We start from the raw sequence: 26,122 nt of genomic DNA on the forward strand, positions 1-26,122 counted from the left end.
AGTTTTTAAATTACTTACTCAAAGCATAAATCATTTAAAAAGCTAAATTGGATTTATCAGAATCAAACACCTTTGCTCTAAGAACAACTCTGGTGCAAAATCGAAGTCACCAGTGTAAGAACAATTTCATAACACTTATTGCAGATGAGAGACTGTGTTTAGAAGATATAAATAATTCTATATCTTAATAAGAGAGGAAAACAAACCAATTTGAAATTGGACACTTCACAAATGGATGTGATACATATGTTCAACAAGCACATGAAATAATATTTAGCATCAGATGCCAGGAAAATACAAAAGAAAAGTGCAATTAGATATCACTACACACCTTAAGATCTAAGTTAAAACAGAAAAGGACAGGCAATACCAACTGTTGGCAAAGATATGCCAATATGACACTTACTTACTTACTTGTCTCCCCAACATCTTAAGGATAAAACTCCCACAAATAGTATGTTTTAGCTGTTTGTACTGATTGGTGCTTGTCATGTAGTATTATGCACATACCTTCACTTTTGAGCGAAACTCTGTTACCTCCATGCCATGGGGATTTCTCCTGTTATTTTTCAAAACCCAATTTGAATTTAAGCTCCTCTGAAAACCCATCTATAGCTTCTTCCAAGCTCTCCTCTTTAAACTAATCCCCACATTAAAAAGTATCTCTTGTATCTTTTAGATCTCAAATCAAATGTCACTTTTTCAGAGATGATTTTTTGACAATTGGTCTAAAACAGCCCACCTTCTCATCCTCTGAAGTATTGCTTAACTTTAGCATATGCAAACTTATTATAAAAGCCAAAATATTTCCTTTTAAAATTTTAATTCCTTTAGTGTTGTCTTACACATTAAAGGCTCTAAACTCTCCCAAGAATGGAATTCTGTTTAATATCCTGTTTATCCTTGGAAATCAGTGCCTGAAACATTGACTCTGAAAGTTGCTTATTGCTGACTTTGTATTTAATAAACAGAGAGAGATGGGTGAATTAATCCCTGTAAGTACTATTGACCAGAATCTAAATCTTTTATTCCTGGAGAACACAGAAAAGAAGAGGAAAAAGAAGGTGAAGACTACAGGTGAAGACTAAATATTTTAACAATATTCTTGTGTTAAAGTCTGAATTTGTATGTATGTTTATGCCTTAAGAATGAGCGGGGATTTTCTGATGTTGATATTCTGCCTTAGGGTTGTGTCAGACATACATTAGTTTAAGAGTGTCTGATGCAATTTTTCTGTTTCTGCTAGTGTAATTTCTATGTACCCTGACATTAATGCCCTGAAATTTGAATTTCAAACACTTAGAAATTAGTTCAAATCTAGATGTCATTAATTAGGTGATTAATCTGGACTGCGCTTTATCATGGAGAAGAAATGGAGTTGTCACTATTTATGACTCAGAACCACCCAAGGATTTTCAAAGAACTAAAAATATCACATATTGCTTCTGTTTATGTAAATTTCAGCCCAATAACTGAAGTAGTCTGAACAAAACTAAACTATAGCAACCACAAGAATGATTTTGCCTCAGTGGGATCTCTCTCACTGAAGTTTTCCTGAAATAGTTATAAATGAGCTGAACCTTTTCCATTTTCACCTGTAGAGATAACTTTTATGTTAAAGATTTGAAAGGTATCTCATTTCATTCAGATACTGAATCAAATGTCATCATTTTCAGTGATAATTTTTTGACTTCTAATCTAAAATAGCATGCCTTCTCATCCTCTAAATCATTTCTTTTTCTTACCTATTTTCCCACTTACTTTTTTACTGTCACTCCTCAACAAGCTTCATGAAAGTTAGAACATTGTTTCATTCATTACAGTATTCCTAGTATTATGAAGAGTGCCTGACCCTCAAAAGTGCGTAACTGTTTTTCAGATGAATGAACAACCTGAGATATTTTGGCCTGAAAGAAATACGTGCAGATGGAGCAGCTCATACTTCATTGCCTAACTGGGAAGAGGAAAAGGGAATTTTGTCAGGCTATAATTACCATGCTCATGAAATTTATGTGAAGGGAAAGAAAATTTTATTTCCTTAGTTTTACTCTTGGGTCTACAACTTACTAAACTTAAATTTCCCTACATGTAAAAAAGAAATAATAAAATAGCCACTAGGAATACTCCAGAGTCCATCCTTGACCTTTCAATTTTGCCAGAATCTTTTGTGTCAGGTATAGATTCGACCTTTGGAAAGATTAATTGTTACATGTTCATTTAAATACTTTCTAATATTCCTGAACTTACAGTAACCCTGATCAATGAATGTGTGAGCATCATGTTGATCACCATTATAATATTAGTGGTATAAATAAAGCGTGCCATTCAGATTTATTGTTAAAATATGAATATTGACTATAACAGATGGGTGAGCATTTTTGATAACTCCCAAATTAAATAAAAATCTTTTATGCTTTATTTATTGAAATCCATCAATTTTATAGTTTTGCAAAATGGATACATACAAAGAAATGGTAATAATAATAATAATATTAATAAACTTAGGGAATTACTTTTTTATTTAATTGCATTTAGCCTCTAGAAATTTAAAAAACTAAAACTTTTAAAAATTATTCTCATGCATGGTTACTAAATTAAAAGAGCGATGTTGATTTCCTGACAATATAAAACTTCAAAACAATATTAAATGATATCAATGACTAATCATTTTGACCCATCAAATGAATCCACCTTTGACTCATTACATTTTAATTGGAATATAAAGATTTAAGGAGAATGGAAAATAAGGTTAAAGAAAAATTAAGGACCCAGAAAATAAATAATTACTCCACCAATCACTGTGGGAAATGAGCATTTATTGTCTGCCACTATAAATGCAAGAGCAATCTAGAAGTTGAGAATGCCCAGAAACTATTGTTCCTTCAATATAATTTCATATGATTTCTAAATATGGTATTGAACAAATTATAATAATAGTTTTCTGGAAAAGTTTTCAGATTTATTCTTTTATTAAAGAGATACATTCCATGACTAGTATTCAGTATTTGTGTAAATCAGATATTGATTTTCATACTCAACTCTTCAGTATTTGGCCAAAAATTACTACTTGCCAGGGCTTAAAGATCATATGATTAATCCACATACAGTGCCAGGCTTAGCAAGCACAGAGCTAAGGTAACTGCGGTTGAAATCCAATTTGAGAAATACAGAAGTGCTTTAAAAACCAAATAAAGTATTTTATCTCTCTCCTTGTCTTTTCATTTTTCTAAAGTAACAATGGGGGATTCTTTTCTCATCCTTGCTAGTGGTCTTGTTATAAATAATACTGTGTTATGTTTTGAAAGAGAATAATAAAAAGCACATTCTTTTTCATGAAGTTTACTAAAAACAATAATTACAAATGCTTCCAGAAATATAAACTTCAACATCTTTATTTAAATTGACATGTATAAGAATGAAAAATGTATCTTTTATGAAAACTATTATCATTCACAAAAGGGATTTAAAATTTCCTTAGTTTTATCAGTTGGTATTATAGTAATTCATGGATGTGATACATGAACTATATTTTTTCTATTTCCAGAAATAGAATTTTTAAAAATATATAAGAATAAGAGATTACTAATAAAAACAGTAGAGAATATGTTTTCTCATGAAAGTTATATTCTGGTTGAGTGTATACTTAAAATCATAAAGAATTGATGATGTAAATTTCTAATTTTCTAAATTTTCTCACAAGGTATTCATTATTATGTTGAATTCAAATTATTTTAAAAATATAAATACACAAAAAAGAAATAGTGACTGTATTACTGTGGTGTGATTTACTATCTCCCCCAAATTTGTATTTCTAAGCCCTCACCCTTAATGTTACAATATTTGAAGAAAGATCTTTAGGGGATTATAAAGTTTATGTGAGGTCATAAGGCTGGGGACCTAGTGCCATAGGACTGGTAGCCAGATAAGAAGAGGTGGGTAAAGATCTCTCTTCTCCACCCGGGTGAAGACACAGAGTAAAGGTGGCTGACTGCAAGTGAGGAAAAGAGCCCTAACCAAAAACCAAATGGGCCAGAGGGTGATTTTGGACTCAGCTTTTAGAACTGTGAGAAAGTAAACTTCTATTATGTAAGCCACCCAATCTGTAATTATAGCAGCCTGAGCTGACAAAGACATACACAATATCATCTTTGTAATTTCTTACTAGGAAGAAACTAAGGATGTATTAAAAATGCTAAAGTGCTTCATAATATACACATTTCATATAGTGTTCAAAGAATGAAAGTATGTGATCATTGAGCATTTAAAATCTTTCCAATAATTTTCTAATGCTACTTCTTTAAAAAAACTGTTGTACATTTTTTATCCAATATAACTGTATTGTAATATAACATTTACTGAATGTTGAAAGTTATCCGTATACCTTCCATTCTATGTAAATAACTTACAATTTTCAGGTATACCATCTGGAAAGAGAAATCTACAGAACTTTAAAATGATTATTTTGGGGCTTTGCCAAAATGCTTCTAATGAGCTGTGGATCCTTGGCATGCTACAGAATGTTCCTTATTGTATGACACTGCCCTTCTGTTATACTAACTAAAGAAGTGAGGAAGTTGAGCACAATTCTTCCTTGTCATCCATGTTTACGGCAAAATAAAAGTGAAAGATAAAGTGCATTTTGTTTCAAGGGAAAGTGGTGATCTGCACTCGGGTCCTTCAGAAAAATAATGGTGTTGGTTGAAAATGTATCTCAAAGTTGTTCTTTTTCCCACAAATTGTGGCTAGTGACCATTAGAAAAAGCAAGTTAACATAAACCAGTAAAAATTGCTCCTTATCATTGTGCATTTTAAGTTGATAAATGTAGGAAAGAGACTGCACATTGAATAGAACTCCAGTGTCAATGATAGTTGGACTTTTAAGATTACATGATTCTAACAGGGTTCTTTCTGCTAGGATAATCTGGAGCATTTGCTATAATTTTAATTTATTGGTCTGAACTGAACAGATAAGTCGCATCAATTTTTTTAAAGTGAGGTTGCGATAAAAAAGAAATTCCAGATGAATTCCTCTTCAATCTGGAACTAGCTACAACCCAACGTTTGCAACTTAAGAATATAGAAGAAAAATGTTAAAGAAAAATCTAGTAGAAAGTGAAAGTAACAAGGAAATACAAAACACTGGTAAGGATGATTACAATGAATGGATCCTTTTTGGATTGGTGGTCTTCTTTTTTAGCACTGTTTTTGCTAAATGATTCCAGCAGGTGCTTATTCAATGATGCAGTACAAACTGTGTGCTGGGCACAGTACTAATCACTGAGCTACTGTGATAAGTCAGACATTATTTCTTACTCTTATGCAGTTTATATTCTTCACAGTATATTTATAAGAATGCTATTGAATGGGTTGCTGTAGTGTTTTACATAGTACCTGTGATATAAAAATAAATATGTATTTGTTCTCTATTCATGGTTCCTTAGTCAGAGTTCCTAAAATCCTTTCCTGAGTGATGGGAGTGATAGAAATAGCTTACATAGAGCTCCTAAATCACTTAGAAATTTCCAGGTGTTGGGAAAGTATTTTACCTTAATGAGAAGACTCTCAGAGAGCTCCTGGATAGCTTGAGACTGGGCTCTGGTTTCCAGAAGGACCTTGCCATGAGAAGATTGAAAATTTTAACTCCCCCTTCCTCCATTCTCCAGGAAGGAGAGAGGGACAGGAGATTTGATTTAATAATCAACTATGCCTGCATGATTGAGCCCCCATAAAAATCCCCAAACTACTGAATTTAAAGAACTTCTGGGCTGGTGAACACATTCTTGTGCGGAAAGAGTAGCACATCCTAGCTCCATGGAGAAAGAAGCTCCTGTGCTTTGAATCTTTCTGGATCTTTTCCTGCAAAACTCTTCATCTGACTGTTAATTTCTGTTCTTTATAAAATTCTTTGTAGCAAACTGGTAAATGTAAGGAAAGTGTTTCCTTGAGTTCTGTGAGCCGTAATAGCAGATTATTGAACCTGAGGAGGGGGTTACTGTAATTCCTACATTTGTATCAATGGAAGAAAAATGTGGATGCTTCTAGTCACCAGAACTTGATGTACAAAGTGATGACAGCGTCATGGGACTGAGCCCTACCTGTGTGTGGTTAGTGTTAACTCTACTTATTGTCAGAAATGAATTAAATTGTAGGACACCTAGTTGTTGTCTGTAGAAAACTGGAGAGCTGCTTGGTCTGTAAAACCTACATATTTGGTTTCAGAGGTATTGTGAGTAGAGAAATAATTTCTCTGCTAGCATTTTACATGACATTGTGTTCAATAAATATTTCACTTAATGAAAATAGTGAAGTCCACATAGAAATAAAATGACATCCAGAAGGAGCTATTCTTTGAGAGACATTTTAGCAAAGTTCGTACTTCTAATCATAGAGCATATCAGTAAGGACTCAATTCAGACACAGGTTTTGATGGTATTACTATAATTTCAGAATAAATTGGTACATAAAATTGCACATCCTGTGAACATATTTTGTCATTTTCAAGTACTTTTGTTTGGAAGAACCTTCCACAGATCGTCATGTGACAGGCAATTTGCTGGTCCATACTGTTGGAAAAAGGAAGGCTTTTGAATTTCCCATGCCTTCTATTTGTCACATGAGGACCTCAAGACTTTTCTCACTGAGTAAACAAATGTAGTGCACTTTCGGGAAGGTCTAATTGTTTCATTATAAAAATGCCTGGTGGGTCAGTTTGAGAAGATATTAATCAATAAATAAAATATTTTCTGTTTTGTTTGCAATATTAAGAAAGTTTTCATAAAAGGATGATGTGATGTTAGTCCTACATATTTACAAATGATTATATTATAGACTGATAAGAAGGGAACAGGCCTGAGAATAAATGAATTATGATACACTTAGTATGAAATCATGGTTATAAAACAAAACTCAGGTCTAGTTCTGTAACTTTCATGTAATTTTTCTTATAAAAAGATCCTGAAGTTGTGAATGATAGTACTTACAGGAAGACAAATAGAAAGTAACTCCAATTATGAGTTAGAAAATTTCATACTCATTTATGACCCTAAATTGCAAATGATACTTTCATAATTAGCTCCAATTAATATTAAGTGGGAACTTTTGACAACTGAACTAGTTTTATCTAATTAATATTTTGGAATGCATTTATATTTATCACTAGGTATGTATGACGTGCATGGTGAAGAGTTTTTGAGCTGGATTGTTACTTCACCATCATACAGATTGCCTGCATGAATAGCAAAGACAAAATAATTTAATAAAATCACTAGAGTTCAAATGTATTCTTTGAGATACTAGTGCAAAATAGACAAGATTTAATATACTAAGTAGTATGAATCCTACAATCCTACCAAAGACTGCTTTCCTTTTTTTTTTTTTTTTTCTTTTTTTTTTAATTACTGGGGATTGAACCCAGGAGTGCTAAGCCCTGAAACACATCAAATCCCCAGCCCATTTTATTTCTTAATCTTGAGACAGGCTCTCACTAATTTGCCTAGGGCCTCTCTAAGTTGCTGAGGCTGGCCTCGAATTTGCTATCTTCTGCCTCAATATCCTGAACTGCTGGGATTATTAGGCAGTAGGCTACCTCACTTAACCCTGGTTTCCTTATTTTGATAGATTTACCATCATTAAAATATATTTTTATTTAGTTCAAGAGTGTCAGTGATTTAAAATTTGAAGGAGTTTTAATCACTACCATTGGAGCACAATTTTTTTTTTTAAATTTCTGTTTTTCTTGTTATTTATTTATTTTTTGTCAGATTTCTTTTTATTTTTTTGTCAGATCTCTTTTTATTTATTTTTTTTCTTTGTTTCTTTCTTTTTTTAATTGAAAGCTTTTTAGTTCGAATCCATCCCAGTTATTGATTCTTGCTCTTATTTCTTGTGCTGTGGGAGTCCTGTTAAGGAAGTCTGATCCTAAGCCAACAAGTTGAAGATTTGGACCCACATTTTCTTCTATAAGATGCAGGGTCTCTGGTCTGATTCTGAGGTTCTTGATCCATTTTGAGTTGAGTTTTGTGCAGGGTGAGAGATAGGGCTTTAGTTTCATTCTGCTGCATATGGATTTCCAGTTTTCCCAGCACCCTTTGTTGAAGAGGCTATCTCTTCTCCATTGCATGTTTTTGGCACCTTTGTCTAGTACGAGAAAATTGTATTTATTTGGGTTTGTGTCCATGTCCTCTATTCTGTACCATTGATCTACCTGTCTATTTTGGTGCCAATACCATGCCATTTTTGTTACTATTGCTTTATAGTATAGTTGAAATTCTGTTATTGTGATACCCCCTGCTTCACTCTTCCTGCTAAGGATTGCTTTAGCTATTCTGGGTTTCTTATTCTTCCAGATGAATTTTATGATTGCTTGCTCTATTTCTGTGAGGTACGTCATTGGGATTTCAATTGGAATTGCATTGAATCTGTATAGCAATTCTGGTAGTATGGCCATTTTGGCAATATTAATTCTGCCTATCCAAGAACATGGGAAGAGGGAACACTTCCAAACTCATTCTATGAAGCCAATATCACCCTGATAACTAAACAAAACAGAGACACATCGAGGAAAGAAAATTTCAGACCAATATCCTTAATGAACATCAACAAAAAAATTCTTAACAAAATTTTAGCAAATCACATACAAAAATATGTTAAAAAGATAGTGCACCATGATCAAGTGGGTTTTTCCCAGGATGCAAAGTTGGTTCAACATCCAGAAATCAATAAATATAATTCACCATATCAACAGACTTAAAGTCAAGTTGATAGATGCAGAAAAAGCATTTGATAAAATACAGTACCCCTTCATGCTCAAAACACTGGAAAAAATAGGGATAGTGGGAACATTCCTTAACATTGTAAAGGCCATCTATGCTAAGCCCATGGCCAATGTCATTCTAAATGGTGAAAAACTGAAAGCATTCCCCCTAAAAACTGGAACAAGGCAGGGATGCCCTCTTTCACCACTTCTATTCAACATTGTTCTTGAAACTCTAGCCAGAGCAATTAGACAGAGCAAAGAACTTAAAGGGATACGAATAGGAAAAGAAGAACTCAAAGTATCCCTATTTGCTGATGATGTGATTATATATTTAGAGGAAACAGGAAATTCCACCAGAAAACTTTTAGAAATCATAAGTGAATTCAGTAAAGTAACAGGATACAAGATCAATGTTGATAAATCTAATGCATTTTTATTCATAAGAGATGAATTTTCAGAAAAAGAAGTTAGGAAAACTACCCCATTCACAATAGCCTCAAAAAAATTAAAATACTTGAGAATCAATCTAACAAAAGAGGTGAAAGACCTCTACAATGAGAACTACAGAACACTAAAGAAAGAAATTAAAGAAAACCTTAGAAGATGGAAAGATCTCCCATGTTCTTGGATAGGCAGAATTAATATTGTCAAAATGGCCATACTACCAAAAGTGCTATACAGATTCAGTGCAATTCCATTTAAAATCCCAATGATGTACCTTACAGAAATAGAACAAGCAATCATGAAATTCATCTGGAAGAATATGAAACTCAGAATAGCTAAAGCAATCCTTAGCAGGAAAAATGAAGCAGGGGGTATCGCAATACCAGAACTTCAACTACACTACAAAGCAATATTGTTACTTATTTAAACTTTGAGTTTTCAATTCTCAGAAAAAAAGAGGCACCATGGAAGAAACAGAGGTTTGATACTATGGGAAGAGATTCCAGGACTCACTCCTTCTATTCAGTCTTTTCCTTAAAGATTATTTGGAGCCCTCCACTGAGGGCATGAATGGACAGATGTCCTGCTGTAGGTTTGACAGCTGTCCAGGAGAAAAACCTTCTAATTCTCCTGCCCAGTCACATATCATGTCACACCAACATTATCTGAAGAAGGAAGGAGAGCCCAATGTCCTATAATCCCTGCAATTTGGGAGGCTGAGACAGGAGGATTGCAAGTTCAAAGCCAGGATCAGAAATTTAGGAACAACGAGGAGCCTTGGTACAATGAGTCCCTGGCAGCTCCTCTCCCACCCAGTACCCCCAGTATTCTTTATTAATGAGACAAATACCCAGAAGAACATGGAGAAATTAGTCTCTATCTTTAATACAATAACTTGTTAAGATTTTTAATAGTACACATATTTAGATATTCTGCCTCCTTAGTCTAAAAACCTCACATTTCATTTTAACTTAAATAAATATACATTAGAATTCTCATAAATTAATTCTGAAGAATTAATTCATGGTACAGTTAAGTATCTTTTAAAAATAGTTATTTTCCCATTTCCTAAAATTCCTAGTAATGAATAATTTCTTAGTTTTAAAATTATGGTTAATACTCTGGGTAACTTCAAGATCATATTATGGTCCCTGTTACCTTCTTGTGACTTGTGTGCTGATGTATAAGTGACAAGCTGACACCATAAGTTCTCATATGATGTCAAAAATTAGGAAACTTAACTTCACAGTTATTGTGATTTCTGTAGCAGTTATAATGGAATTGTCAAAAACTCTGGTGAAATTCTAGTGGCACAATTATCTCCGTCAGTGAGGCTGCTTTTCCATTTTCTTCATCCCATTCTACGTTTCATTTTCTCTTCATCCTAAATAAAATAAATTCAGTTTGCTGATTAATGAGCTCAGCTAGCTGCCTGCATCCAATTTTGTTCAATCTCTCCATCATGAGTACATTTATGTCTTGAATTTAATTTTTTAAGTCGCTATTTTTCACAAATTCCTTTTTTATTTCATTCTTGTTTTGGTTCATGGCAGAGTTAATTATCTGTATTTGGCAATAGCCTTAAGAATCTTAAATTTCTGTTGTCTAGAATCTACCTTATCTATGGCATCTTATTTCATACCACCTAAAATGGGCCAAGATGCTGAATTTAAATTATAAAGTTCTTTATTTTTCCTTACTAAATCATATTTAATTTCTGCATAAATTTTTTGGTATATCCTATTGTGATTACGTAAAATGGAGATTATTTCTCAAAAATAAGATTTTGCTAAATATGTTATAAAAGTTCTTAAAAGTTACCTAACCTAAACGACTTTAATAAAAGGGATGGGAATATGGTTCCAGTGGTTAAGTGCCACTGGGTTCAATCCCTAGTACCAATGAAAAATTCCAAGTTTCTCAAACTGAGTGCTCTATTTGCAATTCACCAATATCTAATTAACAGCAAATTAAAACCAATATTTTTGGCAAAACAGGAGTTTTTCCCTAAGAAAGAGTCACAAAATGCTCCACTTTAAAGGTAAGTATGGAATTTTCAAATATTCAATACTCAACATGCAAAATTTCTGAATGGAGAAGCCATAGACAATGTTACAAGTAAGAATTAAATTTTACCTCCATCTGCTCCACTTTATTGTAGACAATAAATATGGAAGAGGATTGTTAAATGACAAAAGTATTAAGCAAGGTGAAGTGAACAAATGCAATTATCCCTTATCTTCAGGAAATAAACAAATTTTGAGTCTATAAAATATTTATTAACTAGCATGATATTTTTCAAATTACCTGTTGAATGGTTAAATTTTAAATTCATTTTGTTGCAAAGTTGAAAATATTTTGTAAGCTACTCTGTGACAGTTGAGTTCAAGTAATTGAAAATTTATGTGTCTGTGAGAAGTTCACACTTTCCCAGAAAACAGCCTGTTTTCATGTTAAATGACTTTAAAATATGTCTAAACTTTACTTTTTTTACTCTTCAGTGATTTTGCCTTACTTCACATAGTGAATCAAGTCTTAGATTAGTTCACTGTATGTTACATTCTAGAAATGACACACCTGACTGTACTCTGAATGCTGACAAACATGAAATCTACAACAGTGAAAACAACACAACTTGTGTGTATATATTTTTGAAGTCAAGGAACATAATTCTAGGGTAGAAGAACCATGGTTTGCCCTAAGGTACTAGTATGGTTAGGATCTGGAATGTCCCTCAAAGACTGTTAAAGCTTGTGGCCAATGTAGTGATGTTCACCAGTGGGACTTTTGTTCTTAAGTGGGAAGTTATTGGATCATGAGAGCTCTAACTTTATCACTGGATTAAGTCATTGATGGATTCATAACTGAATGGAACACTGTACTAGATACTGTAGTTGAAGAGAAGGGGACCTTGGAGGAGTGACCATGGTGACTATAACTTGTCCTAGGTCCCTTTCTCTCTCTTTTTGCTTCTTAGCCACCATGAGGTGAATAGCTTTATTCCACCTCACTATCTCCTCTATGTGAAGCTCTGCCTCACTAAAGGCTTATAGCAGTGGAGTCACTGAAACCTCTGAAACAAAGAGCCCAAGTAAATCTTTCCTCCTCTATGTTTATTTTCTCGGGTATTTTATCACAATGATAGACAACTGACTAACACAGGTATTGAAATTTAAAAATGAAAAAAATTAAATAATTATTTTGAAGGGTTGCAAACTAATATACAAAAATAATGAAAATAGAGTTCAAAGAGGCATTGCTAATAATTTAACCAAAAATATTACAAATTGCTGTGGTTAATTTGTAGCTGGTTTGACCAGTTCTTGAGCAGAATTTTACAATAGTTGTAAGAGACAGTTTTCTATTTCGACACAATACAGTTGAATATAAAAATTCTCATCCTTTAGTTAAATTTACATAAAGAACTAATATAAAATTGAGATGGTATTGAACCACACTTAGGTATGCTATTGAACCCTAAGCAGTCTTTTTGTCCGTGCTCATCAGGACAAGGAAATTCAATATCAGAGTACAGATTATTTGGACACCAAAATTTCCAGTACACAATCAAATGTAGCAAGATGGTCAAAATTATTAATCAGAATAAAAATATTTTGACTACCATGAATATACATGAAACGTTCCATATATGTTTCTTAGTAAAATGAGATATTTTCTAAGTGATCATGTATATATCAATATACGTACAGTAGTAATGACTCACACTATCTGGTAAAGGAAGGAGGTGAACATACCAATTTTCAAACAATAGCTGGGAATATTCAAATGACTGTGAACTCTAGTATTTGAAATCTATCTATGCATGTATTCCTTAATGATTTTAGAATATCTACAATAATTTTAAAAATCAGAGTCCTGAGGTTACTAACTCGGATGTTTTGCACATGATTTTTGAATATAGATTAATATTTAGCTTTTTGAAATGTCATCATTTAAAATAAATACCAATGTCGTAAGAACACGAACGTTCCTTCTTCTCTTTCCCGCTTCCTCTCATCCTCTCATATTCTGCAATCACTTTAGTGTGCTCAATGTATGTTTATTGAATAAAGAATTAGTAAAATCTCTATAGTTGTATTAATGAGGATCATATGATGCTGAATTTGAGATAAAATATAAGAAGATAAGCACTCGATTTAATATGAAATATATATTTATAGTAAACTTGAAATATAATTGACATCTTCTTTAAATATAATAATGATAATAATAAAAATTCTTCAAACTACTTATTCAGCAAATAATTCATTTAACCTTTACCTGAATAATATGAGATTGGTGACTTGATACCATTCTATAAGAAGTTAGAAGAGTCGGAAGGAGGCTAAGAATTTTGTTTACTACATCTGTAGTAATTGGTAGGCCAAATATATTATGCAAATATTAAAAATGCAATTTGTTTAATAATGAAGGCATGTGTTGATAGGAAAGCATGAATATAGAGATAATTGACCCAGGATATAAAATAACAGAGCTAGGTCTGGATTTTTTTGGTTGCTGAAGTAGCAAGTAACTTTATAAGAATAGTGACAACACAGTGTTCTCAAACCTACAGGACCTCATGAGTTGTTTAGTGCCTCACTTTTGCTGAGGCTGACTTTGAACTCGAGATCCTCCTGCCTCAACCTCCCGAGCTGCTGGGCTTACATGTGTGTGGCATTGTGCCCTGCTATATTTCTTACTTTTATGCTCCATAAATTTCTTGCTCTTAAATTGATGTTGCATGATATTCAGTAAAAAATTAAAAAGTAATATGAAACAACCTTTTGCAATATCAAATTTAAAATAATTTAAAATAATAGGTAGCCTCATAGGAATTTATTGTTAAATTGCAACACCTTTTTATTTTTCTTTCCTCATGTATATTTTAAATTTTTAAGAAATTCACATTAAGTCTAAATTTTCAGACATTTTAATTAAATATGTATAGAAATATGTATAGAGGTAGAAACTATTGAGTGTGAAATGAGAAAGTAAGAGGATTAAATATAAAATAGCAAGACTATGAGACAATAAAACACTTGTGATGGATGATACAACCACTGGCATATAAATCAATATATTTAACCTATTTATTATGAACTCCAGACAATTCCAAATTCACTAATTATCATCTTAACTAAACTAGCAACAGATCAAAGACAAGAATAGAAACATTTGTTACATACATGATTTCTATTTTTTCCATATATCTGCCACATATTTAAAATTTCAACCAATACATTCAAAGTCTCTGAATATTTTCTGATTAAGAAATTTCAGTTAATTATTACTAGGTTGATTGTCTAATGATACATGATATTTTACTTAGAATTAAAACTAGCAAAACACATATTTATTTCTTTATTTTTAATAGAATCTATTTTGAATGGAGGAAAACATCCTTTATCTGGTTAGAAATGCTCTATAATTCTGTGCTCCAGTTTTTGGCAATAACAAAGAAAAGCTCTGTGAAAGCCTATGATTATAGGAGTTTCATAAGGACAAATGATGGCAGATAATTTGAGGCTATTAGGCCCTTTTCATCTTGATAATTATCAGGTATTTAATGCTTTGTGAACATGTACAAATTAATCATTAATTAGCCCATTTTTGCAACTCAGGCCAATCCTATTATATAGTTGTTTTTTTTTAAAAAAAAAAGCATGCAGAGGCAAGATAAGAGGACTTTCTTAGAACTCTCCAGTAGTGATAATGTTGTGGGGATATTCAATATGGAAGAATAGACTAGTACAGAATGCTGTGAAATTTTAATGCACTTCCCCCTTTCAGTAGTTTGGAACAATTTTTAAGAGTTTGTAGAATATTTCCAAATCTGCTTAGACTATTATGAAACCAAAATTATCTACTTTTGTAAAAGCTATGCACTTAATTCTAGACATGTTTTTGTGAGGAGTCATAATAGTCACAAACAGGCTGTATAGAGTTGAGGATGGAGGATTTATTTGGTTATTATAAAGACAATGCTTGAAAAATGAATATGATGCAAAGTTCAGGAAGGGTAGGAACACTAGAAATACTAGAGCATTGTTGATGGACAGTTGATATCCATACAGTTTGGTGGAATGACTCTTAGTACATAGGCATGTTCACTTGGATCATTGTTAAAATAAGTTCTAAGTGGTTCTAAAATATGCAGTATACCATTTTCTCTCTTCTTTTCCTTTTACTCAGAGATAATATCCACACCCTTAGGTAACAAGATAAAGCTCTCCCAGGCATGTCCACTATCAGCTTCACATTTATTGCTCTGGTTGTCAGAATTTTCTTTAATTTTGAATCATACATTTTCATTCTAGTGAACTCTATTCCATCCTTAAGAGAATTGAAAAAACTTATATTTCATCTAGGATTTCTACATGTCTCTAGGAGTGGGCTTTCTGGTTTTGCTAATCTGCCATATTGCTGTAAGCAGAAACCAGTATTTTCCAAAGATGATAAATGTAATTTTTATAATCATTGAAGTATCTGTGTGATATATTCTATTTTCTTCCAATAAAAATAAATTCCAGGCTTTCTCCTGGTGCCGCTACTGCCCACACCACTACTAAGGATGCTCAGAGGTCTTTTCTCTGGGTGCAGCTGCCATCTACACTGCTCTCCAGGTGGTCGCCTGGAGGTCTTCTCTTTGGGTGCTACTGCAGCTGTAGCCACAGCTGCCACCATGGCCACTACTGCTGCTGACCCCCCAACTGCTGCCAATGCACTGAAGACTACAGCTGTTGCTGACCCCCTGCCTGCTGCCGTCAACCCATACAACTACCACTTCCACCACTGCCCAGAGGTCCACTTCCAGGGAGACTACAGGATTGATTGCACACTGCCATATCTATCTTGAGATGCTGGCCAGAGCCTGGGGTTTGGGGTGCTGGTGGGTTTGCTGCTACTGCCATCTTGGGGCACAACTACTCCTGTCTGGGGACACCGGCCAAGACCTGGGAGGTTCAATGTTGGGGTGCCTGTGTGTTTGGCTGCGTCTGGGGTCTTCCTCCTAGGTGCTGGTTACTGTCATCTAGTTTCTTAGGATTGCTCATCCCTGGTGGTCTCTCTCCAAATTCCAGTGACATTGAGATCTTGGGACTGCAATGTGACTGAACCCAGAAAATCTGAAGCCGAGACTGGTGGGATAGTGACTGGGTCTTCCAGGGCTGGTCTGGGCCAGGCAGTCTTGTGGGAAGTCAGAGAGAGGGCTGAGAAACTTTTGGACACCAGCAGAGACAGTTGTTCAATTTTCCACAGAAATTTATTGTATTTCTATTTATTTCTTCTCTGGCATCTCTCTCCACTATATTTGGAGCAGGGTGTTTTTGTGCATCAGTTTGTTGAGGATAGTGATATATGCTTGGTGTCTTTCAGTTCTGCTGTATACTCTTATATTTTGAATTCTTTTTCCTCTTTATCTGTGTTGTTCCTCTTGCTTGTCTGTCTTCCAGGATTCCCTTTCTACCTTTTCTCCACCTAACAGCCAATCTCTGTTTGTTCCTTTTCCACTCTTCCTGTGAATTTTTGCTTCTGGCTTCTCTCTTTCTCCCTCATGAACATCACGGCCTGCATTATTTCTGTTGTCTCTGTCTGCTGTTTGAGACGGTATATACTTTAAGCAAATTTTCTGTTTATATTGTGGACAGTGATTGAACTCTTCATTATTGTTTATAGCAAGAGGGCAGTAGATGCTTTGGTGGGAGCTATTAGAGTTGAGGCTGTATATTGTTTGTACTGGGTACTCTTGATATTAGTCTCCCTCTTAAAGTAGGGATTGTGGAAATCTTCAGGGAAAATATAGGACTACCAGGTAGAATCTGTACTGTCTCAGATCCATAAAACTAAGTGGGGAAACACACAAGCAGCATGAAAAAACAAGGGAACAAAGTGCCCCAAACAAACCAAAATGCCCCAATAAGAGAATCCACTGACAACACAATAGAAGAAATGTCAAGAAGGAGTATAGACTGTACATAAACTGATCTGCAAAGTAAAGGATGGTATAAAGAGTGAAATCAAAGAGAAAATTCAGAAAGTGAAAGGTCACTTGAATAAATATTGTGAAAAACAAACAAAAAATAAGCAGAAATCCTTGAAATGAAGGAACCAATAAACCAAATTATAAATTTAATGGAAAGCATCACCAAGAGACTAGACCTTTTGGAAGACAGACTCTCAGGCAATGAACACAAAATATTTAATACTGAAAATAAAGTTGACCATGCAGAGAAGATGGTAAGAATCCATTAACAGAATTTCTAAGAATTATGGGATAACATGAAAAGACCAAATGTAAGACTTATTGGAATAGATGAAGGAGCAGAGATGCAAACCAAAGGAATGCACAATCTTTTCAGTGACATAATATCAGAAAATTTTTCAAACCTAAAGACTGAAATGGTTAATCAAATATAGGAGACTTATAGGACCCCAAATGTACAAAACTATAGCAGATCCATACCAAGACACATTATAATGAGGATGACTAAAATACAGAATAAGTTTAAAATCTTAAAGGTTGTGAGAGAAAAAAAGTTAAGTATATAGGGGAAAAGCAAATCGGATCTCAACTGATTTCTCAATCCAGACACTTAAAGCTAGGAGGTCACGGAGCAACATATTTCAAGCTCTGAAAGAAAATGGATGCCAACCAAGAATTTTTATCCAGTGAAATTAAGTTTCAGATTTGAAGATGAAATAAAAACTGCCCATGATAAACAAAAGTTAAAAGCATTCACAATTAGAAAACCTGCACTAAAAAAAAAATTCTCAACAAAGTATTCCATGAAGATGAAGTGAAAAAAAAAGTGAAAACCAGCTAAAGGAGAAACTACACTAAAAGAATAGTCAAAGGAGAAACTAAATTGAATTAAAAATCAGAAATAAACCAAAATGACTGGAATACAAATCATATCTCAATAATAACCTTGAATGTTAGTGACCTAAACTCATCAGTCAAAAGACAGACTCGAAGATTGGATTAAAAAACAAAATCCAACAATATGCTGTTCCCAAGAAACTCATCTCATAGGCAAAGACATGCACAGACTGAAGGTAAAGGATGGGAAAAACATATCACTCATATAGATTGTGCAAACAAGCAGGGGTTTCCATCCTCATATCAGACAAAGTGGACTTCAAGCCAAAGGTTATCAGAAGAGACTAAGAAAGTCACTTCATTTTACTGAAGGGAATCATACATCAACAAGACATAAAAATTATAAATATTTATGTCCCCAAAAATGGAGTATCTATGCACATCAAACAAATTCTTCACAATTTCAAGAACCAAATAGACCACAACACAATAATACAGGGTGGCTTTAACAAACCTTGCTCACCACTGGACAGATCTTTCGAACAAAAACTAAATAAAGAAACTATAGAACCAAAAAATACAATCAATAATTTGGACTTAACAGATATATATAGAATATTTCATCCATCAAAGAGCCAATACCTTTTTTTCTTGGCAGCACATGGATCCTTTTCTAAAATAGACCATATGTTATGTTACATAGCAGCTCTTTGTAAAAATTAAAGAAATGGAGATAATACCCTGCATTCTATCAGATCATAAATTACTGAAATTAGAAATCAACAATAAAATAAAAATAGAAGCTACTCTAACACATGGAGACTAAATAATACACTATTGAATGATGAATGGATAGTAGAAGAAATCAAGGATGAAATGAAAAAATACTTAGAGATAAATGAGAACACCAATACAACATACTGAAATCTCTGGGACACTGTGAAGACAGTATAAAGAGGAAAGTTCATTGCATTGAGCTCATACATTAAGAGAATAAAAAGTCAACAAATAAATGACCTAACATCATATCTCAAAGCCCTAGAAAAAGAAGAACAAATCAACACCCAAAACAGTAGAAGACAGGAAATAATTAAAATCAGAGCTAAAATCAATGATATTGAAATGAAAAAAAAAATTGAAAAAATTGACAAAACAAAAAGTTAGTTCTTTGAAAAACTCAATAAAATTGATAAACTCCTAGCCACATTAACAAAGAAAAAAGAGAAAACCCAAATTAGTAAAATATGTGATGAAAAAGGAAATATCGCAACAGACACAACTGAAATAGAGAAGAAAATTAGAAACTATTTTGAAAATTTATTCTTCAATAAAATAGAAAATATTGAAGACACTGACAAATTTTTAGCAACCTATGACTTACCTAAACTGAATTAGGAGGTCACACACAATTTAAACACAATAAATTCAAGTAATGAAACAGAAAACACCATCAAAACCCTACCAATTAAGAAAAGCCCAGGATCAGACATATTTTCAGCCGAGTTCTACAAGAACCTCAAAGAAGACTTAACATCAATACTCCTCAAATTATTCCATGAACCAGAAAAGGAGGGAACACTTCCAAACTCATTCTTTGACATTAATATCACCCTGATAACAAAACCAGACAAAGACAAATCAAGGAAATAAACCTTCAGACCAATATCCCTGATGAACATAGATGCAAAAGTTCTCAATAAAACTCTGGCAAATTGCATGCAAAAACATATTAAAAAGATAGTGCACCACAATCAAGTGGGGTTCATCCCAGGCATGCAGGATTGGTTCAACATATGGAAATCAATAAACATAATTTATCACATCAATAGACTTAAAAACAAGAATCATAGGATCATCTCAATAGACACAGAGGAAGCATTTCCAAAATACAGCACCCCTTCATGTTCAAAACACTAGAAAAACTAGAGATAGTAGGAAGATACCTCAACATCATAAAAGCCATATATGCTAAACCCATGGCCAAAATGATTCTAAACAGAGAAAAATTGAAAGCAATCCCTCTAAAAACAGGAAAAAGACAAAGATGCCCCCTTTCACCACTTTTATTCAACATTGTCCTTGAATCTCTAGCCAGAGCAATTAGACTGAAGAAAGAAACTAAAAGTATTCAAATAGGCAAAGAAGAACTCAAACTATCACCATTTGCCAATGACATGATTCTACATTTAGAATATCCAAAAAAATTCCACCAAAAAACTTCTAGAACTCATAGTGAATACGGCAAAGTAGCAGGATATAAAATCAATACCTATAAATCAAATGCATTCCAATACATCAGTAATGAATCCACTGAAAAAGAAATAAAGAAAACTACCCCATTCACAGTGGCCTCAAAACAAACAAACAAACAAACAAAAACTTGGGAATCAACCTAACATAAAAGGTGAAAGACCTCTACAATGAAAACTACAGAACAATAACAAGGATATTAAAGAAGTCCTTAGAAGATGGAGAGACCTCCCATGCTCCTGAATAGGCAGAATTAATATTGTCAAATTGGCCATACTAGCAAAAGCATTATACAAATTTAATGCAGTTCCTATTAAAATCCCAATGACATTCTTCATAGAACTCAAAAAAGCAATCATAAAATTCATTTGGAAAAATAAGAGAACCAGGATTGCCAAAGCAATCCTTAGAAAGAAAAGTAAAGCAGGAGGTATCATAATACCAGACCTCAAACTACACTACAGAGCTATAGTAATAAAAACAGCATGGTATTGGCACCAATACAGACACATAGATCAACAGTACAGAATAAAAGACACAGAGACAAACATAAATACAGTTATCTCACACTAGACAAAGGTGCCAACAACATCCACTGGAGAAAAGATAGCCTATTCAGCAGTGGTGGTGGGAAAAGTGGAAAGCCACATGAAACAAAATGAAATCAAGCCTTTATCTCTCACCCTGCATGAAATTCAACTCAAAATGGATCAAAGACTTAGGCACTAGAACAGAGAACATGTGCCTGATAGAAGAAAAAGTACCCCCAAATCTTCATCATGGTGACCTAGGATCTGACTTCTTTAACAAGATCACTAAAGCTCAAGAAGTTAAATTAAGAATCAATAAATGGGATGAATTCAAACTAAAAAGCTTCTTCTCAGAGAAGAAACAATCAATAATGTGAACAGAGAGCTTTCAGATTGGGAGAAAATCTTTCCCATATGTACCTCAGATAAAGCATTAATCTCTAGGGTATATAAAAACTTAACACCGAAAAAACCCAATCAATAAATGGGCTTGGGCTGGGGATGTAGCTCAGTTGGTAGAGTGCTTGCCTCACAAACATAAGGCCCTGGGTTCAATTCCCAGCACCTTTAAAAAAAAACAACAAACAAACAAATAAATAAAAAAAACATAAATGGGCTAAGGAACTGAATAGATACTTCACAGAAGACATACTGATCAACAAATATATGAAAAATGTTCAACATCCTTAGCAATTAGGAAAACAAATCAAAACTAAGATTTCATCTCACTCCAATCAAAAAGCCAATTATCAAGAATACAAACAACAATAAATGTTGGGGAGGATGTGGGGAAAACGATACACTCGTATACTGCTGGTGGGAATGAAAAATGGTGCAACAATGAGGGAAAGCAGTATGGAGATTCCTAAGAAGACTTGGACTAGAACCGCCATTTGACCCAGCTATCCCACTTCCCAGTTTATACCCTAAGGACTTAAAATCAGCATGTTACAATGACAAAGGTGCATAATGTTTATAGCAGCTCAACTTACAACAGCTAGACCATGGAACCAACCTAGGTGCCCTCAACAGATGAGTGATTAAAGAAAATGTGATATAAATATATATATATATACGATGGAATATTACTCAGTTTAAACGAAGAATGAAATTATGGCATTTACTAGTAAATGGATGGAGTTGGAGAATATGATGCTAAGTGAAATAAGCCAAACCCAAAAAACCAAAGGCTGAATGTTTTCTCTGATATGTGGATGCTAATTCACAATGTGGGGGTCTAGGGTAGAATAGAATTACTTTATATTAGGTAGAGGGGAGTGAAGAGAGAGGAAGGGGGATAGGGGTAGGAAGGACAGTAGAGTGAAACAGACATGACTACATGACCAATGTGATCCTACAATGTGCACAATCAGAAAAGTGAGAAATTACACTCCACTTATGCATGGTTTATCAAAATGCATAAATAGATTCTACTGTTGTGCACAACTAATTAGAAGAAATTAAAAAATTAAAACAAATTCCATTGGCAGAACATTATTGTTATTCTTAGAGAAAGTATGCCAGGATCGATGAACCATTTCCAAGTAATAATTTACATCATTGCAATGAGGGAGGAAAACTTATGAGTGTGAATTTTGAATCACCTTTTCTTGATTTACTAATATATGTGCTCATATATTTCATTTACAGAAAACAATAGGGGAAATTTTACCATTGTCCTAAATAAGTTTTTGTTTACTTCTCAAGTTTAGATCAAAAGTCCTCAAGAGTTTTGATTTCTTACTGCTATGGTTTGATTGTGGTTTGAGTATCCCCCAAAGGTCCATTTTGATTGAAGTCATGATTCCCAGAGTGAGTGGTGGTACTGGGAAGTGCTGTGGAACTTTTAAGAGGTGGGGTCTAATGGAGGGTCCTTGAACTCTCAGAAGGTAGTGGTCCTGAAACAGCTTGGATTCTTAGAGATGGTTACTATAAGAGGAGCAAGCTTGATTCCTCCCAGCTCTCTCTGACTCCTGGTTCTTGATATGATGCATACACAAACTGACACTTTCTCTTGCTGTCTACCATCTACAATCTGCCAAGGAGCTTTCACCAGAACTAAGTCAGTGCAAGTGTCTGGAAACACTCCCCGAACTAAGATAATAAATTCTTTCTCATAAAGTAAATTGTCACAAATACTTCATTATGGGAATAAACAAACAAGCTAAAAACTGACTAATACAATTCCTTAGGTGACCAAAAAATAAGGAAAAATTATATTCTCACTCTTGTATCTCTGGAATCTGATATGTGACTGTCCTTGTAACAGAGCAATGACCTTGGTAGCCCTCTTTATTGATAACCACCTTACAATTACTGATTCACTCACTCTTCAGCAGGGGTCTAGAAGTCTCACCTTTAGGTCAATTCCAGCCTACTATTTGCTTTGTAGGGGTCTTGAGCAGAAATAGTGGATTTTAGAAGTTTGGAAGTAGTTTCAAAAGAATAATAATATTGGATGAAATAGGGAATTTACATGAAGCTCAAATTTCAACATCTGTGAATAAAATGCTTTTGGAACAGGTTCATACTCATTTGTTGGTGCATTGTCTGTTACAATACCAGAATTGAGTAGTTACCACAGAAACCTTCCAGTTTGTAAAGAAGAAAATATTTACTATCAGGCCATTCACTGAACAGTGTGTTGACCACTGATCAGTAGTGACTCTGTTACTGTTTGTGTACTTGAAGCTTCCCACTAAGATGGAAGGGCAATGATAATTGCCAGGAAAGAAAGGGTAAAGGATCTCTAAATGCCTTCAGTCTTTCCCCACTGTTATGAGGGTTTTAATCTGTTGTGACTGAACATAAAAGTGCAGTATAGTATTGAAGAGATGTATGACAATGTTTTGTCTTTCACATGTATTTTTGAGCTTTATTAATAATTTCCTTGTCTTAACTTTATGTACATAAATAAGGTTTAAACATTATTTCATTTTTGTCAAGAAAATGTCAATTTTATATGCAATTGGAGAGTTTAAAAGGGGCTGTTTTTCCATACTCACACCCAAATATATTTAACTGTGTGTATATATAATATATATACACACACATATATACATATACATTTATAAACATATATATACACACACATAAATGTATATATACACATATAAATATATATATACTTATGTGTATGCATACATATTCATATAAATGTGCACATGTAATTTGCATGTGTTCATGTATATAAAGAGATGTATGTATTCATTCCAAGTCAAAAACTGAAAAATTTTATCATGTTTTAAATCTGTGATGTCAGTCTGATGTTGTTTACTTTTAAGCTGGACCACATAATAGAGCATAATTTTCTGAGTGGTGCTGGTTGACAGAAACTCAGTCACACTAATTCAGGTTCAATTATGCAGTTTCATTCATTTGTGTCTTGTGTTCTGTCCTATGTTAATGACAGTACATTCCATAATACCACCGATTTCTGTGCTTGAACCTCAAAGTTCCTAAATTAATATTTGTTTGATTATATATATTTAATATACATACAAGTATATTAAATGTATAAATATATTTAAATATATAAATCTATTTTAATTCTTCTAGTGAGTCTTTAAATCATGCATTCTCTTCACCTTTCATACTTAGGATTATTTCTAGTTTCATCAATTCTTATTTAATAAACAGTTGAGAACAGCCATATTATAATAAACTTCCTTTGGAACAAATGGGAAATTTATCATTTTAGTCTAGTGATTTAGAAATTGACCTGGGTTTACAAATGAGGCCTATTTGGCTGTTGTTTTGCAAAATTTATTCTTATTATTCCTTAAACTATTGTTTACCTGTATTGGATTCACCTTCAAAATGTTTGAAGATAGAATCCAGGAATTTTCATTTTCAATGAGAAACAGAGGCAATACCTTTATACACTAATAATTGAGCATCAAAGTAATTAACATTTTACCATCATTACATGCAACAATGATATGTTAGTTATATTTTTATTGTGAGTTTGATACTATTAGAAGATGGTGTAACATTTGTTACATAAAAGCAGTTTCATATTGTTTGGTTGAATCATGTTGTAAGTCAACAACTTCAAACAGTTCTACAGAGCCTGGAGTTTTTATGGAGGTGCTTCATGGGCAACCACTGGGGAGGTACTGGGAGAGGATCAGGAGGCAGCTTGCTGGTAGTATTATACAGCCCTAATCAGGGAAAGCAATTCTGCCTTGATTTTCAAAAATTCTTAAATATATCTTGTATTTTTATATTTCAGATAAGAATTCTTTTGAAAACTCTTCTGCTATAAAGGGGAAGAAATTTTAAAATCAGTGGAAAACTACCATATTTCACTTTATAATCTATAAAGGCTATTCTCTTTGAAGGCAGAAAATGTGTTCACTGCTTTGAATTGGTACTAGCAAACTCTACCTGAGCAAAAAAACACTACTACATATAATTCTTCTAGGAGCGTTTAGTTCAATCACTAGCCTTTGCACTTCTGAATCAGAATAAGTGCACTGAAATCACCATGACAATCAAAACTGCCTAGACATAAGTATGACTTAGGAGTGTGTCAGGATCTTCACTGGTGCGTTACTATGTGTTTTAACAATTACACTGAAGATTCTCTCTTTATACTTTCTCTCTCTCTCTCTGTATGTTATAGTAATTTTTTCTTATTGCAGGATAATTCTTATCTCTCATTAAGAATTTATAAAAATGCTTATCTTACCATTTAAAGCTAATTTTACCATATAGAGATTATAAAGATAAAGGTTAAATATTTTATAATTCTTCCTCATTTTTTATCATTATACAAATGCACAATTTTTCAATTATATGTGCATGCATTTCATAAAGTACATTTTATATTTCCTATTTCATGTTTTATTAAAAATTATAAATATAACCAGGCATAGTGGCTCCTGCTTGCCATCCTAGCAACTTGGGAGGGTGAGGCAGGAGGATAGTAAGTTTGAGGTAAGCTTCAGTAACTTAATGAGACCCTGTCTCAGGATAAAAAATAAAAAGCACTGAAGTTGTAGTTCAGTGGTAAAGCACACTTCGGTTCAAGTACCAGTCCTCCTCCACAAAAATATAAATATATTTTCTAAGCCCATACTATATAAAGGTATTTTTATTTATATATTTAGTAATTATCTTTCTAAGTTAAGTAAGTTAATTTAGTACATTATTCTTGTAGGTTGCATTATTTTCCAGTACATTTGGTAAGCCTTGACTTATTAAGGTATTTATATCTTATTTGAAATTCACATTGTCCTCATTGCCTCACGATTACAAATATTGCTTTGATACACATGCATTTTATAGAAGTTTAAAATTATTCTATTAAGATACATT

At 33.4% G+C, this 26,122-nt stretch overlaps 1 long non-coding RNA gene across 1 annotated transcript in view; it reads left to right on the forward strand.

Moving 5' to 3' along the window:
* The window catches only part of LOC306663618, a 132,708-nt gene extending 107,398 nt beyond the window's left edge, over positions 1-25,310 (forward strand). The window contains exon 4 of the long non-coding RNA XR_013764490.1: positions 25,035-25,310. This is a non-coding gene — a long non-coding RNA (uncharacterized lncRNA). The remainder of the gene's footprint in view (positions 1-25,034) is intronic.
* The last annotated feature ends 812 nt before the right edge of the window (positions 25,311-26,122 follow it).

Source organism: Sciurus vulgaris (genome assembly GCF_902686455.1).
Source record: "Sciurus vulgaris genome assembly, chromosome: 1".
Lineage (NCBI taxonomy): Eukaryota > Metazoa > Chordata > Mammalia > Rodentia > Sciuridae > Sciurus > Sciurus vulgaris.